At 36.6% G+C, this 15,793-nt stretch overlaps 1 protein-coding gene across 2 annotated transcripts in view; it reads right to left on the bottom strand.

Moving 5' to 3' along the window:
• CTNNA3 (catenin alpha 3) overlaps positions 1-15,793 on the bottom strand; it is a 1,571,950-nt gene that overhangs the window by 1,522,746 nt on the left and 33,411 nt on the right. The gene's annotated exons all lie outside the window — the stretch shown is intronic.

Genomic DNA, 15,793 nt, shown 5'->3' with positions numbered 1-15,793 from the left:
GCTTCGGTAGGAGCGCAGGGAGACGACTGGGGTTGGCAGTCTGAACACACCGTGAAGGGGGCTGATGCGCCACAGCTAGCCGGGAGGGAGTCCGAGGAAAAGTCTGTACCTGCCAAAGAGGCAAGAGACTTTTCCTTCCCTCTTTGTTTCCTGGTGCACGAGGAGAGGGGATTAAGAGCACCGCTTCAAGGACCTCCAGAGACGGGCACGAGTCGCGGCTAAAAGCGCGGACCCCAGAGACGGGCATGAGACACTAACGCTGCCGCTGCCGCCACCAAGAAGGCTGTATGCAAGCACAGGTCACCCTCCATACCTCCCCTCCCGGGAGCCTGTGCAGCCCTCCACTGCCAGGGTCCCGTGATCCAGGGACAACTTCCCTGGGAGAACGCACAGTGCGCATCAGGCTGGTGCAGCGTCACGCCAGCCTCTGCCGCTGCGGGCTTGCCCAGCATCCGCACCCCTCCCTTCCCCCGGCCTGAGTGAGCCAGAGCCCGTGAATCAGCAGCTCCTTTAAACCCGTCCTGTCTGAGCGAAGAACAGACGCTCTCAGGCAACCTACATGCAGAGGCGGGGCCAAATCCAAAGCTGAGCCCCGGGGGCTGTGAGAACAAAGAAGAGAAAGGTACATCTCTCCCAGGAGCCTCAGGAGCAGCAGATTAAATCTCCACAATCAACTTGAAGTACCCTGCATCTGTGGAATACCTTAATAGACAACGAAGCATACCAAATTGAGGAGGTGGACTTTGGGAGCAAGATATATTATTTTTTCCCCTTTTCCTCTTTTTGTGAGTGTGTATGTGTATGCTTCTGTGGGAGATTTTGTCTGTATAGCTCTGCTTTCACCATTTGTCCTAGGGTTCTATCCAGCCGTTTTATTTCTGGGTTTTTTTTGTTTGTTTGTATCTTTACATTTTTAAAAAAATATTTTTCTTGATAATTATTTCTTATTTTTTAATTTAATGACATTATTTTATTTTATCTTTATTTTATTTTATCCTCTTTCTTTCTTTCTTTCTTTTTTTTCCTCCCTTTTATTCTGAGCCGTGTGGATAAAAGGCTATTGGTGCTCCAGCCAGGCATCAGGGCTGTGCCTCTGAGGTGGGAGAGCCAAGTTCAGGACATTGGTCTACAAGAGACCTCCCAGCTCCACGTAATATCAAATGGCAAAAATCTCCCAGAGATCTCCATCTCAACACCAAGACCCAGCTTCACTCAACGACCAGCAAGTTACAGTGCTGGACACCCTATGCCAAACAACTACCAGGAAAGGAACACAACCCCACCCATTAGCAGAGAGGCTGCCTAAAATCATAAGGCCACAGACACCCCAAAATACACCACCAGACATGGACCTGCCCACCAGAAAGACAAGATCCAGCCTCATCCACCAGAACACAGGCACTAGTCCCCTCCACCAGGAAGCCTACACAACCCACTGAAAAAACTTTAGCCACTGGGGACAGACACCAAAAACAACAGGAACTACGAACCTGCAGCCTGCAAAAAGGAGACCCCAAACACAGTAAGATAAGCAAAATGAGAAGACAGAAAAACACACAGCAGATGAAGGAGCAAGGTAAAAACCCACGAGACCTAACACATAAAGAGTAAATAGGCAGTCTACCTGAAAAAGAATTCAGAATAATGATACAAAATCTTGGAAATAGAATAGAGAAAATGCAAGAAACATTTAACAAGGACCTAGAAGAACGAAAGAGGAAACAAGCAATGATGAACAACACAATAAATGAAATTAAAAATACTCTAGAAGGGATCAATAGCAGAATAACAGAGGCAGAAGAACGGATAAGTGACCTGGAAGACAAAATAGTGGAAACAACTACTGCAGAGCAGAATAAAGATAAAAGAATGAAAAGAACTGAGGACAGTCTCAGAGACCTCTGGGACAACATTAAACGCACCAACATTCGAATTATAGGGGTCCCAGAAGAAGAGGAGAAAAAGAAAGGGACTGAGAAAATATTTAAAGAGATTGTAGTTGAAAACTTCCCTAATATGGGAAAGGAAATAGTTAATCAAGTCCAGGAATCACAGAGTCCCAACAGGACAAATCCAAGGAGAAACACGCCAAGACACACATTAATCAAAGTATCAAAAATTAAATTTAAAAAAATATATTAAAAGCAGCAAGGGAAAAACAACAAAATACACACAAGGGAATCTCCATAAGGTTAACAGCTGATCTTTCAGCAGAAACTCTGCAAGCCAGAAGGGAGTGGCAGGACATATTTAAAGTGATGAAGGAGAAAAACCTACAACCAAGATTACTCTACCCAGAAAGGATCTCATTCAGATTTGATGGAGCAATTAAAACCTTTACAGACAAGCAAAAGCTGAGAGAATTCAGCACCACCAAACCAGCTTTACAGCAAATGCTAAAGGACCTTCTCTAGGCAGGAAACACAAGAGAAGGAAAAGACCTACAATAACAAACCCAAAACAATTAAGAAAATGGTAATAGGAACATACATATCAATATTTACCTTAAATGTAAATGGATTAAATGCTCCCACCAAAAGACACACACTGGCTGAATGGATACAAAAACAAGACCCGTATATATGCTGTCTACAAGAGACCCACCTCAGACCTAGGGACACATACAGACTGAAAGTGAGGGGATGGAAAAAAGATATTCTATGCAAATGGAAATCAAAAGAAAGCTGGAATAGCAATTTTCATATCAGGAAAAATAGACTTTAAAATAAAGACTAATACAAGAGACAAAGAAGGACACTATATAACGATCAAGGGATCGATCCAAGAAGAAGATATAACAATTGTAAATATTTATGCACCCAACATAGGAGCACCTCAATACATAAGACAAATGCTAACAGCCATAAAAGGGGAAATTGACAGTAACACAATCATAGTACGGGATTTTAACACCCCACTTTCACCAATGGACAGATCATCCAAAATGAAAATGATTAAGGAAACACAGGCTTTAAATGATACATTTAACAAGATGGACTTAATTGATATTTATAGGACATTCCATCCAAAAACAACAGAATACACATTTTTCTCAAGTGCCCATGGAACATTCTCCAGGACAGATCATATCTTGGGTCACAAATCAAGCCTTGGTAAATTTAAGAAAATTGAAATTGTATCAAGTATCTTTTCCAAGCACAACGCTATGAGCCTAGATATCATTACAGGAAAAAATGTGTAAAAACTACAGACACATGGAGGCTAAACAATACACTGCTTAATAACCAACAGATCACTGAAGAATTCAAAGAGGAAATCAAAAAATACCTAGAAACAAATGACAATGAAAAAACGACGACCCAAAACCTATGGGATGCACCAAAAGCTGTTCTAAGAGGGAAGTTTATAGCAATACAATCCTACCTTAAGAAACAGGAAACATCTCAAATAAACAATCTAATATTTCACCTAAAGCAATTAGAGAAAGAAGAACAAAAAAACACCAAAGTTAGCAGAAGGAAAGAAATCATAAAGATCAGATCAGAAATAAATGAAAAAGAAATGAAGGAACCGATAGCAAAAATCAATAACACTAAAACCTGGTTCTTTGAGAAGATAAACAAAATTGATAAACCATTAGCCAGACTCATCAAGAAAAAAAGGGAGAAGACTCAAATGAATAGAATTAGAAATGAAAAAGGAGAAGTAACAACTGACACTGCAGAAATACAAAGGATCATGAGAGATTACTACAAGCAACTCTATGCCAATAAAATGGAAAACCTGGAAGAAATGGCCAAATTCTTAGAAATGCACAACCTGCCGAGACTGAAACAGGAAGAAATAGAAAATATGAACAGACCAATCACAAGCACTAAAATTGAAACTGTGATTAAAAATCTTCCAACAAACAAAAGCCCAGGAGCAGAGGGCTTCACAGATGAATTCTATCAATCATTTAGAGAAGAGCTAACACCTATCCTTCTCAAACTCTTCCAAAATAAAGCAGAGGGAGGAACACTCCCAAACTCATTCTAGGAGGCCACCATCAACCTGATACCAAAACCAGACAAAGATGTCACAAAGAAAGAAATCTACAGGCCAATATCACTGATAAACATAGATGCAAATATCCTAAACAAAATACTAGCAAACAGAATCCAACAGCACATTAAAGGGATCCTACACCATGATCAAGTGGGGTTTATTCCAGGAATGCAAGGATTCTTCAATATACACACATTAATCAATGTGATACACCATATTAACAAATTGAAGGAGAAAAACCATATGATCATCTCAATAGATGCAGAAAAAGCTTTCGACAAAATTCAACACCCATTTATGATAAAACCCTCCAGAAAGTAGCCATAGAGGGAACTTTCCTCAACATAATAAACGCCATATATGACAAACCCACAGCCAACATCGTCCTCAATGGTGAAAAACTGAAACCACTTCCACTAAGATCAGGAACAAGACAAAGTTGCCCACTCTCACCACTATTACTCAACATAGTTTTGGAAGTTTTAGTCACAGCAATCAGAGAAGAAAAAGAAACAAAAGGAATCCAAATCGGAAAAGAAGAAGTAAAGCTGTTACTGTTTGCAGATGTCATGATACTATACATAAAGAATCCTAAAGGTGCTACCAGAAAACTACTAGAGCTAATCAATGAATTTGGTAAAGTAGCAAGATAGAAAATTAATGCACAGAAATCTCTGGCATTCCTATACACTAATGATGAAAAATCTGAAAGTGAAATGAAGAAAACACTCCCATTTACCATTGCAACCAAAAGAATAAAATATCTAGGAATAAACCTACCTAAGGAGACAAAAGACCTGTATGCAGAAAATTATGACACTAATGAAAGAAATTAAAGATGATACAAACAGATGGAGAGATATACCATGTTCTTGTATTGTAAGAATCAACATTGTGAAAATGACTCTACTACCCAAAGCAATCTACAGATTCAATGCAATCCCTATCAAACTACCACTGGCATTTTTCACAGAACAAGAAAAAAATTTTTCACAATTTGTTTGGAAACACAAAAGACCCCAAAGAGACAAAGCAATCTTGAGAATGAAAAATGGAGCTGGAGGAATCAGGCTCCCTGACTTCAGACTATACCACAAATCTACAGTAATCAAGACAGTATGGTACTGGCACAAAAACAGAAATATAGGGCTTCCCTGGTGGTGCAGTGGTTGAGAGTCCGCCTGCCGATGCAGGGGACGTGGGTTCGTGCCCCGGTCTGGGAAGATCCCACATGCCGTGGAGCGGCTGGGCCCATGAGCCATGGCCACTGAGCCTGCGCATCCGGAGCCTGTGCACTGCAATGGGACAGGCCACAGCAGTAAGAGGCCCGTGTACCGCAAAAAAAAAACAAAAAAACAAAAAAAACCAGAAATATAGATCAATGGAACAGAATAGAAAGCCCAGAGATAAACCCATGCACATATGGACACCTTATCTTTGATAAAGGAGGCAAGAATATACAGTGGAGAAAAGACTGCCTCTTCAATAACTGGTGCTAGGAAAACTGGACAGCTACATGTAAAAGTATGAAATTAGAACACTCCCTAACACCATACACAAAAATAAACTCAAAATGGATTAAAGACCTAAATGTAAGGCCAGAAACTATCAAACTCTTAGAGGAAAACATAGGCAGAACACTCTATGACATAAATCACAGCAAGATCCTTTTTGACACACCTCCTAGAGAAATGGAAATAAAAACAAAAATAAACAAATGGGACCCAATGAAACTTCAAAGCGTTTGCACAGCAAAGGAAACCATAAATAAGACCAAAAGACAACCCTCATAATGGGAGAAAATATTTGCAAATGAAGCGAATGAAAAGGGATTAATCTCCAAGATTTACATGCAGCTCATGCAGCTCAATAACAAAACAACAATCAATCCAAAAATGGGCAGAAGGCCTAAATAGACATTTCTCCAAAGAAGATATACAGATTGCCAACAAACACATGAAAGAATGCTCAACATCATTAATCATTAGAGAAATGCAAATCAAAACTACAATGAGATATCATCTCACACCGGTCAGAATGCCCATCATCAAAAAATCTAGAAACAATAAATGCTGGAGAGGGTGTGGAGAAAAGGGAACATTCTTGCACTGTTGGTGGGAATGTAAATTGATACAGCCACTATGGAGAACAGTATGGAGGTTCCTTAAAAAACTAAAAATAGAACTACCATACGACCCAGCAATCCCACTACTGGGCATATACCCTGAGAAAACCATAATTCAAGAAGAGTCATGTACCAAAATGTTCATTGCAGCTGTATTTACAATAGCCAGGATATGGAAGCAACCTAAGTGTTCATCATTGGATGAATGGATAAAGAAGATGTGGCACATATATACAAGGGAATATTACTCAGCCATAAAAAGAAACGAAATTGAGATATCTGTAGTGAGGTGGATGGACCTAGAGTCTGTCATACAGAGTGAAGTAAGTCAAAAAGAGAAAAATGAATACCGTATGCTAACACATATATATGGAATCTAAGAAAAAAAAAAAGTCATGAAGAACCTACGGGTAAGAAGGGAATAAAGACACAGACCTACTAGAGAATGGACTTGAGGATATGGGGAGGGGGAAGGGTAAGCTGTGACAAAATAAGAGAGTAGCACGGACATATATACACTACCAAATGTAAAATAGATAGCTCGTGGGAAGCAGCCGCATAGCACAGGGAGATCAGCTCAGTGGTTTGTGACCACCTAGAGGTATGGGATAGAGAGGGTGGGAGGGAGGGAGACGCAAGAGGGAAGAGATATGGGAACATATGTATATGTATAACTGATTCACTTTGTTATAAAGCAGAAACTAACACACCATTGTAAAGCAATTATACTCCAATAAAGATGTTTAAAAAAAAATAGATGGGGAAATATTTTAGCAGTGGCTGGATTCCAACAAATTTGCAAGTCCGCTCCCATCTGACATACATAAATACGAAGGGCACAATACATGTTTCCAACGGCTGGCTCTGGTAGGCAAAAATTACCAAGACTACTGATGTTAGACTACACGTTCCAGCTCCAGAAAATTTAAACCAAAGTATCAATATATGGGGATTTGATAGGTGCTGTGCTCCACCTGTGTAGGCACCTTGGTTTGTATGGCAATATACAAAAGAGTTGAATTGTAACCTTTCTCTGAACACTCTTCAAATCTCAAATTAATTATCCCTTTATACATTAAGGGCCCCATACTTTTATATCTAAAAATGTATAATTTTTACTAAGAATCTAAAATTGTGTAATTATTAAGATAAAGCAGTTAATGTTTACGTGAGAAAACTAAATATTATTTTTAAATGTTCTAAGGAAAAAGACTCTGATTTAACTGACAAATCTTTAAGACTTTTGCTAAATCCAGATGATTAGTTATCTTTTTTTCCAAACAGCAAAACTAATAATATCTTTGTTTATTAATTATCTCTAGAATTTATTATGAAAGACAGTTCATGATGTTAACAAAACTTCAAACTGTAGTTATCCCAGCTGCCACAATAGACCATATATCACTATACTTATCTTTCTATATATTAGAAAAAGTAGCATCTTTAGAATTAAGAGACCTGAGAACAGCACATATTCCTAAATGTTTATGAATAGAAAGTATGTATAATCTCTGTTAAAACAATTCTTTGTTCTTTGCAATTTTGTATATTAACAGCAAATGCCATATACTGTGTCACATCACTTTTGTAAAATTTGTTTCTAACATAAGCCAAATAAAGTACCGTAATCTTACCATTATAAGGATCCCAAAGAAACAGGCCATGTGTGTTTGCATGTCTCAAATGTTTTCCTCTTTTTAAAATTACTATCCAAAGTTTCATTTCAGAGGTAATACCTCAAGAAGTGCCAATCTTAAAATGACAACTGCATTTCTACACACTCACAACACCAGAAATATAATTGATTTGAGTTCAGAAACATACCCATATGTAAATGGAACTTTGGCATTTGACTAAAGTGACATACCAAAACTGTTTTTCAAAATAATTGTACCCATTTACATTCCCATAAGTAATGTATAAAAGATACTATTGCTTCAAAGTCTTTGTAACACGTTAGACTTTTAAATTTTTGCCAGTTGAATTGTATAAAATGGTATCTCATTTGCATGTCCCTGATCATTAATGAGGCTGAACATCTCTGTATTTTTGTTGGTGCTTATTCTTCTGTAAAAACCTTTGCATGTCCATTTTTCTTTTGCTTTTCTTATTGATTTATGAGAGTTCTTTATGTGTTGTTGTTATTAATCCCTTGTTGTGTTTATGCCAATATCTTTTCTAAGAGTGTCTTTTCATTTTCTTTAAAAATTTTTTTGATGTAAGAAAGTTCTTAATTTTGGTATAATAAAATGTCAGTCTTTTCTTTATAGTTTTTTGTTTCATGTTTAATAAATCCTGTTGAACATCCAAAGCCTTAAAAATATTCACCCTTATTTTTCACTGAGTTTTTAATTTTTAGATCCTAAATCCACCTGAAGTTGACTTTTTTGTATACGATTATAAGAAACCAAATGGCAGAGAGACTGAACAAGAGAGAAGCCAAAAAAATGGCAGCTGAGACAATGAGATGTTAAGCAAAGAATTTTTCCCTCCTTCAGGAAGTCAGAGAGATAAAATTGGAGTTCTGAGACTGCCTAAGATGAAATGTCCTGTTAAATATCTTATGCTTTCAATTGAGACCTCTGAGATGCTACATCCAAGAGTAAGGGCTGGCTAGAAATAGAATAATCTTTAAAAAATTAATTCTAAAATTTTCATCCACAATACCCAGCATTTGATCAAAAACTATCCAAGACACCAGGAGACAAAATCAGTTACTTTAAAAAACAAAAGGAAAAAACAGACAATAGAAACAAACCTACAGGAGAGCCACATATTGGACATGTCAGATACAGAAATTAACTGTAATGGAGATGTTCAAGAAAAGTAATGGCAAGACAAAATTTCAGCAGGGAACTAGAATTTGGAAAGAAATTAAAGAAAACTATTTTCACAGATATAAAAACTATTTTTAAAAAACAAATGAAAATTAAAGAAATAAAAATGCACAACAAAGTGAAAAATTCACTGGATGGACTTAAAAATAGACTAGAGAAGTAAGGAAAAAAGTATCATGAATTTGAAGATAGATTTAAAATTAAAATGTTTTAAAGTACCATTTACAATATCATTTAAAAAATGAATTACATGTTTTTGAATCAGAAGACTCATTACTATTAAAATGTCACTTCAGCACAAATTGATCTATAGATCCAATTTAATCCCAATCGAAACCCCAGCAGGCTTTTTTGTAGAAATTGAGAAGTTGATTCCAAAATTTTGTGGAAATGCAAGGGACCTAGAATAGCCAAATCAAAATAATTTTTATTTCAATACTTACTATGATATACAGTAATCAAGACAATGTGTTATTGCTATAAGGATATGTGAATCGATGGAACAGAAGAGAGTTCCAAAGGAGACTCACACAGATATGGTCAACTGATTTTCAGCAAAGATGCAAAAGTGATTCAATTGAGAAAGAGTAGGGTTGTGAGTGTTTTTTTCAATAAATGGTACTGGAACCAAGAAACTTCCATATGCATCTATATGATATTGGATTAATTTTATTTCCATATGAAAAAAAAGTGAATCATGACCCCTAATTCACACCATTCATAAAAATTTATTTCCAGATGGATTGTAAAGGTAAAACAATAAAGCCTCTAGATAACAATACAAAAGGATATCTTCCTCACTTCGTAATAGGCAAAATTTTTTACAAAACAGAAAAATCTCTACCCATAGAGGAATAAAATGATTAACTTGAATTTATCAAAATTACTTCTGAATATCAAAAATGCTTAAATTAATGAAAGGGAGACGATTTTTTAATATCTACAACTAAAAGACTCATAACAAGAACAAATTAAAACTACAATGGGTCTCCCAAGGCAATAGAAATAAAAGCAAAAATAAACAAATGGGACCTAATCAAACTTATAAGCTTTTGCACAGCAAAGGAAACCATCAACAAAACGAAAAGACAACCTACAGACTGGGAGAAAATATTTGCAAACAATGCAATCGACAAGGGATTAATTTCCAAAATATACAAACAGCTCACACAACTCAACAAAAAAACAAACAACCCAATCAAAAAATGGGCAGAAGACCTAAATAGACATTCTCCAAAGAGACATACGGATGGCCAATAGGCACATGAAAAGATGCTCAGCATCGCTAATTATTAAAGAAATGCAAATCAAAACTACAATGAGGTATCACTTCACACAGGTCAGAATGGCCATCATTTAAAAGTCTACAAATAACAAATGCTGGTGGCACAGTGGTTAAGAATCCGTCTGCCAATGCAGGAGACAAGGGTTCGATCCCTGGTCTGGGAAGATCCCACATGCCACAGAGCAACTAAGCCCATGTGCCACAACTACTGAGCCTGCACTCTAGAGCCCATGAGCCACAACTACTGAACCTGTGTGCTACAACTACCGAAGCCCACGCACCTAGAGCCCGTGCTCCACAACAAGAGAAGCCACCTCAATGAGAAGCCTGCACACCACAATGAAGAGTAGCCCCCACTCGCTGTAACTAGAGAAAGTCCGTGTGAAGCAATGAAGACCCAATGCAGCCAAAAATAAAAATAAATAAATAAATTTATTTTTAAAAAATAAATAACAAATGCTGGAGAGGGTGTGGAGAAAAGGGAACCCTCCTACACTGTTGGTGGGAATGTAAATTGGTGCAGCCACTCTGGAAAACAGTATGGAGATTTCTTAAAAAAACTAAAAATAGAGTTGCCAGGTGATCCAGCAATCCCACTCCTGGGCATACAACCGGAAAAAACTCTACTTCAAAAAGATACATGCACCCCTGGTACTTTCTGGTGGTCCAGTGGCTAAGACTCAGCTCTCCCAATGTAGGGGGACTGGGTTCGATCCCTAGTCAGGGAACTAGATCCTGCATGCCACAACTAAAAGATCCCGCATGCCACAATGAAGACCCGGCGCAGCCAAATAAATAAATGTTTTTTTAAAAAAAGATACATGCACCCCAATGTTCATAGCAGCACTATTTACAATAGGCAAGACATGAAAACAACCTAACTGTCCATCAACAGGTGAATGAATAAAGAAGAGGTAGTATGTATATACAATGGCAGCCATAAAAAAAGAATGAAATAATGCCATTTGCAGCAATATAGATGGACCTAGAGATTATCATACTAAGTGACATGTCAGAAAGAGAAAGACAAATACCATATGATATCACTTATATAGGGAATGTAAAATATGATACAAATGAACTTATTTACAAAACAGAAACAGACTCACAGATACAGAAAACAAACTTATGGTTACCAAAGGGGAAAGAGGGTGGGGGAGGGATAAATTAGGATTTTGGGATTAGCAGATACAAACTACTATATCTAAAATAGATAAACAAGGTCCTACTATATAGCACAGGGAACTATATTCAGTATCCTGTAATAAACCATAATGGAAAAGAATATGAAAAGAATATATATGTATAACTGAATTACTGTGCTGTACACCAGAAACTAACACAACACTGCAAATCAACTATACTTCAATTAAAAAATAAAATAAAGAAAAAAACTATAATGGGATACCACCACACACACTTTAAATTAAAACACTGACACTTGTTAACACCAAGTGAGCAAGAATATAAAACCACTGGAATTCTTATACCTTTACTGATGAGAGTGTCAACTGGAAAATCCACTCTGGAAAATTGCTTGGTACCATCTATTAAAGCTGAGTGTATACATTATGACCCAGCAATTTCTTTCCTAGGTATAAACCCAACAGGAATGTCTACATTCATGCACCAAAAGTAATGCATACATAATAGCAATGTATATTAAAGCCAAAAACTGGAAACAACTCAAATATCCATCAACAGTAGAGTAGATAAATAATTATGACCTATTCATCAATGAAAACAAATGAACTACTCTATGGTAAGACACATTGAGCAAAAGAAGCCAGGCTCAAGAGACTGCATACTGTATGATCCCACTTACATAAAGTTCAAAAAGAGGGAAAAAAAACTAACTTATGTAATAACCAGGATAATGGTACTTGTGAGGTGAGGGAGTAGTAAGTGGCACAGGGGTTGCTTCTAGGGTTCTAGTAATGTTCTATTTCTTGATCTAGGTGGAGGTTACATTAGTGTATTCACAATGAAAATGTATTGAGTTGTTCATGATAATATATGCACTTTTTGTATATATGTCATTCTCAATAAACCACTAAAAAACTATACATATTGTATAAGCAATTGTGTGACTTAGAAGCAATGTCTGCTGTAGGGGAGCAGAGGCTACACAAAGGTAGTAAATATGCTATAGGCAAAATATATACTCTAGACATTATAAACAATTCTTAGCTAATTCCTAGATAACTGTAATGTGAATATGCTAAAACTATTTAAATAAATACCAGATTTAATACTTAACCATTGTATAAGACCATGAGTGACCATATATAATCACTACGTGGATGTTTTCTGCATCTTGACAGTTTCACCTTTCCTTTCACCATTCCCCCCGCCACCCCGCAATACTATCCATACCTATCTTCTACAAGCATATTCTTTAGGTAACCAAATGCCCATTTTATTTATCACTTTGACTCTCTAAAGCCAGTAAAGGCAGTAAAACAGAATAAAAGAGAATCCTATAATAAGGCTATATAAATTATACTATATTTTTATTAGAAAAAAAATTCTAAATTACTCTCAAAATTCTTCTTCTTGAAAATAAGTCAATATATATATAGAAAAAAATCCTCTACCTCCAATATTTTTCACTTTTTCAAATGCATTAAACTTATCATTTGCTCTTTACTAGTCCTTCACATTATACCACTAGACAAAGCCCTTAAAAAAAAAAGAAAAAAAAAGAATGAAAGCAGGAAAATTTTAAAATATGTTTCCAGTATCATACAGAATTGCTTGGATCAGAACTCATTCTCCTGATACTTCAACTCCACCACTGAGCTAAAATGCCTTCCAAGTTTTAGAGAACAATGCTCTTACTGTCACCATCTCTGCTAACCATAGGATAAGCATTGGCCATTCCCCAAATTCCAGAACCACTTGCCATTTCACTGCTTTCTTCCTACACTCTAGTGGCAGTAGCTCAATTTGGCAGCTTGTCAAAAAGATTCAGAGTATAAAGCACTTGATGATCTTTAACCAAATGTATTTGTTGTGTATACAGCATATGCCATATATATGTATTTCACACATTATAACAGAACATAGTGAAGGACACACTGCATAATCCTAGAATCCAAAGACTTCTCTTTGAGAACTTTTCCTTAAAATAATTTACTTTTATTGAGCTAAAAGTGTTGATTACTTTTTTTTAAAACAAGCAAATACCATTTCTTGACAATTATTACAATTATTGTTCCCTGCTAAGAAAGACCAATGGCTTACAAATTTATTGCCACGTGACTTGTGGAAACTATATTGTCAAATAGATCACATTTTCTGAGAGAAGCAGTACCAAATAGGGTTCATATTCCTTCCAAAGACTTAGCAAAGGAACCATGAGAGATAATTTTTCATAAAAGCAAAGATAAAACTATTATAAATGTTTATAATATAAAATGATGGTTAGATTCCTTTTTTATTTAATAAACATTTATCAAGTGTCTGTTATATGTCAGGCATTGCTAATCAAATAGACTTGGTGCTTGCCATCTTGAAGAAACTGAGTCTAGGGACTTCCCTGGCCGGCCAGTGGTTAAGACTCTGCACTTCCACTGCAGGGGGCATGGGTTCAAACCCTATTCGGGGAACAAAGGTCCCACATGCCATGTGGTGTGGCCAAAAAAAAAATGCAAGAAATTGAGTCTACATTTATTGAACAAATAATCAATGTCTGGTGTGTGGGGTGGTAAGTGCTATGAAAGAGGGATGCCTAGTCTGTCAGGACATAGAAGAAGGGCATCTATATCAGCATCAAGGTGTCAGTAAACACTTCCTGTGAAAGATGACCCGGGCTGAGTTTTGCTACGTAAGAATTGGCTGAGTGAAAAGGGCAATCCAGGTGAAGGGAATCGCTGGTAACAGGCACAGAAGCATAAAGCAACATGTACCATTCAAGATGCTATGAGTCCTTACTTGGAAGAAAGTTTGAGAGGGGAACAGAATCAGGAAATGAGAAGGGAGAGGATAGTAGAAGCCAAATCATGGAATGTTGTGGTGTAAACGTTTGAACTTTATCCAGAAAGACAGTCCCCTAATCCTTCAAAGGTTACTAAAATGATTTTAAGCAGGGAAGTAAAATGAGTATATTTTCATTTTTAAAAAACATGTTTGGCTTTGGTATAGGACAAGGCTAAGGCAGTAATCCAGAATTCAGAAGGCAACATTAGGAATGGAGATGAGAGAACAGATCTGAGAAACAAAAGGAGATAGAATTTGTTGAACTTGGAGGCTCATTGGAAGAGAGGGTAGAATAAAAATGAAGAGTCTAACTGACTTGGTAACTAAGTGGATGGTGGTACCAAAGCAGAGAAGATAGGAGAAAGAGTGGGTCTGAGGTGGTAGGGAGCAGAGAGGAATGATGGAATTTATTTCAAAATATCTTAGGCATTATTGTTTTCTATATATTGTCCAAAGAATCCCTTTAATATATAAATCATATATAACTAAAGCAAAAAACTCCCCTGTATTTGACGCAAAGTTTATTGTGGCTAGTATATTCATTTTAATTAGTTAATTAGCAAAAATTTCCTGATTTTCTTCAAGTTATGTTTGGGATGGGGAGAGGAAAATTTTGAACACCCCGCAGTCTCTTTTATAAAGCTGAACAGGAAAATTTGCTTCTTTATCCTCTCAAAATAGTTCCTAGCAGCAAGCTGATGTATAAAATTATTCCATTAACTGAAGAATATTTTGCAGGTCTTTATAAAACAGCCTTCAAATGAGACATTCATTATAATAAAACTGTTCAAGATATCAAAAGGTGAAATATACACTTTTATTATGTAATATTTTTGTGTGTGTGGTTTTTTTTAACACAACAATGTTGTGTTAGTTTCAGGTGAACAACAAAGTGATTCAGTTATACATATGCATATATTCATTCTTTTTTAGATTCTTTTCTTATATAGGTTATCACAGAATATTGAGTAGAGTTCCCTATGCTATATAGTAGGTCTTTGTTGGTTATCTATCTTATACATAGTAGTGTGTGTATGTTCATCCCAAGCTCCTGATTTATCCCTCCCCACTACATTTCCCCTTATTATGTAATGCTAACATAGCAGCAACATGAGTTATACATAGTTTATGCAAAACAATTTTTATGTTTAGGAAATCTAAACCTCCAGAATAATGAAAAAATAAAAAATGTACCTCTGAGGTGGCCAGGTCTGAAACTTCCATCTCCAACTGTTTACAAGGAACTTTATAATTTGTTTATGTATGGGAAAATATGTCTTCAGCCTCATTAGTCACTTCTCATTTTATGACAAAAATTGTACATTTCTCTTTGTTTATTATGGATAAACTATGGCATGAGGGGAACTGAACAACTAAAGGAAGAACCAGGAGGGGGGTCTGAGTTTTGGAGCTGCCTAAAGAGCCACTCTGCTTCCAAAAGCTAGCTCCTCAGAGCTCTACAAAAGACTAACTAAACTCAAGTCAACTAGAACACAACACTCAAATCTAATTCGGTAACTAACACCAGGAGTGGTCTGCTCCTGAGCAGAGGACCAG

The sequence above is a fragment of the Globicephala melas genome, chromosome 16 (assembly GCF_963455315.2).
Source record: "Globicephala melas chromosome 16, mGloMel1.2, whole genome shotgun sequence".
Taxonomy (NCBI): domain Eukaryota; kingdom Metazoa; phylum Chordata; class Mammalia; order Artiodactyla; family Delphinidae; genus Globicephala; species Globicephala melas.
Note: the sequence above shows the minus strand (reverse complement) of the source record. Positions and strands in the feature narration are given on the sequence as shown.